Here is a 2,903-nt window from a genome sequence, read left to right as displayed (position 1 = left end):
CCATCAGGGGTAGGGTTCTTGAGGACCATTTAGAATTCTGCCCACCATACCAACTAACTTTCCTCAGTTATTTAGAACCAAGCTAATGTATTGAGTTTTCTACTTCTTATTTATCTACTTGAGCTCATTATATGGACTAGACCCTCTGCTAGGCAATGCACAGTAACTTATGTAATTTCTTAACAACTCTGTGAAGTAGGTACTATCATAATTGCCATTTTACAGACGAAAATACTGAATTTTAGATTCATGATATAATTTTTCTAGGGTTACCCAGATGTAAATAGTGGAGGAGAGATTAAAACAAAGCCCAGTCTACTGTCAGAGTCCTTTTTAACACCTGTGCTAAACTGTCGCTTTTTGCCAGTATTCATATTTGTAGTCTATCAAGAAAGCATTCCTCTTACTCACAGACACAGAAAACAAATTTATGGTTACCAAAGGGGAAAGGGGGTGGGGGAAGGGATAAATTAGGACGCTGGGATTATGTATACACACTACTATGTAAAAAATAGATAACCAACAAGGACCTACTGTATAGCACAGGGAACTATACTCAGTATCATGTAATAACCTATAAAGGAAAAGAATCTGAAATGTGTATGTGTGTGTGTGTGTGTGTGTGTGTGTGTGTATAACTGAATCACCTAAACTTATACAATACTGTAAATCAACTATACTTCAATAAAAATTTTGACAAGAAAAAAGAAATCATTCCTCTTATCCTCTAGCTGGCCATGCAAACTGGAGTTATGGGTTTGTTCCCATAACAAACACTTACTTTCTTTCCCTTTTTTCCACTGTCAAAAGTTCTCTTTCACACATTTATCCTTGAGTTTGTGGATTTCTCTGCACATCTTTCTGCTGGCTATTGCATTTGAATAACTATATCTTTCGAACAGAGCCTTCCAAATCACAGCGACAAAATGATCACTTTTAATAGCAAATTTATGTTGTTTATATTTTTAAATAAAAATGTCAAGATATAGAATACAAAAATTTTAATTTTTAGTTTAATTTTAGTGCCCCACTAAATTCATCTTACAAACCATTAATGAGTTATGACCCACTATTCCAATTATTGTCACAGCATAACAAGTCACCACAAACTAGGGGTGTAAAACAACCACTGTTTTATTATGTTCAGGGATTCTGTTTATCAGGAATTTGGGCAGAGCACAGCAGGGGTGGCTTGTCTGTGTTTTGCATTGTCTGGGGCTACAGCTGGGAAGACTCAAGATGACTGGGAATGGCACAAATGCCTTGGGTCTGGAGTAATCTGGAGCACTCTTTGCTCAATGTCTGGATCCTGTGCTAGGATGGCTTGAAGACTTGGCTCAGCTCAGGCTGTCAACGGGAGTATCTACATGTGGCTTCTCAATGTGTCTTGGGCTTCCCACAGGATAGTGGCTGTGTTCCCAGAGGGAGCATCCTAAGAAGGTGTGACAGAAAGCATGCATTCTCAAGACCTACGTAGAAGTTGCAAATTTTTTTCTGACGGAGCCTCACAAGATGTATGATGACACTTCTGCTGCATTCTCCTGGTTACAGCAAGTCACCAAGGCCAGCTGGAATCCAGGGGAGGGGAATTACCAATGGGAGAGAGGTAAAGAACACTACAGAAGGGTACCTAGGATGGGAGACATTGTTGCAACCCTCTTTTTGAAGATATGATCTACAATAACCCCAGATTGAAAAACATTTGTCTACTGAATAAGTAAATATATATATATACACAGTCTGTTTTGTGTTGAATTATCCCCCTCCAGAAAGATATGTTGAGGTCCTAACCCCCAGCACCTGTTGATGTGATCTTACTTGGAAATAGGGTCTTTGCAGATGTAATAGAGTTAAGGTGAGGTCATTGTCATGAGCCTTTAATCCAGTAAAACTGATATCCTTAGAAGAAGAGGAAAGAAACATGGAGAGAGCAATACCACGTGAAGACACAGAGACACATAGAGAGAAGAAGGCCATGTGAAGATGGAGGCAGAGATTGGAGTGATGCTGCCACAAGCCAAGGAATGCCTACAGCCACCCAAAGCTAGAAGAGACAAGGATAGATTCTCCTTTAGAGCCTGTAGAGGGAGCATGGCCCTGGGGACACCCTGATTTTGCACTTCTCGCCTTCAGAACCATAAGAGAATAAATTTCTGTTATCTTAAGCCACTCAGTCTGTGGTACTTTGTTATGCAGCCCTGGGAAACGAATACACCATCCCTCCTTTTTTTTTTTTTTTTTTTACACAAATACTATATACACCATGCTACATTTTACTTTTTCATTTATAAGTGCTCGTATTTAATCATATTTTTCATTTATAAGTGCTCGTATTTAATCATATTTAAATGGAAAATTTGCTTTACTTCTTCCTAATATTTTCTTTATCTTAAGACATAAATGTTGTTGTCAATTCATTTCCTGAATGCTTTTACCTGATAAACACTGGATTTTTCTATCTATGTCCAGTTCTTTTCTCTATTGATCTCTATGGGATTTTGTTAAATGGTTTTCCCATGGCATTTTAATTCTCCCCACTCTAATCACGATTAGTCATATTTGTAGGGCTGTAAATAACAAAATCAAGCTACATTCCTGTCCCACTCTGGAGAAATCTTCATTATTCACCCCCTTTTATATCACTTCAACTGAGCCAATTATACAATTCTCTTCTCCAAAGGGCTATTGTTCACAGTCCAACTTCTGATACAAATATTCTTAGTTAAAACTCTTTTACTTGAGATATAATTGACATAAAACATCATATTAGTTTCAGGTGTACAACATAGTGATTCTGTATTGCATACATTATGAAATGATCACCAAGGTAAGTCTAGTTACTTCCATCACTATAGTTACAATTTTTTTCTTGTGATGAGAACTTTTAAGATCTACTCTCTTAG

The sequence above is a fragment of the Balaenoptera musculus genome, chromosome 5, assembly GCF_009873245.2.
Source record: "Balaenoptera musculus isolate JJ_BM4_2016_0621 chromosome 5, mBalMus1.pri.v3, whole genome shotgun sequence".
NCBI lineage: Eukaryota > Metazoa > Chordata > Mammalia > Artiodactyla > Balaenopteridae > Balaenoptera > Balaenoptera musculus.
Note: the sequence above shows the minus strand (reverse complement) of the source record.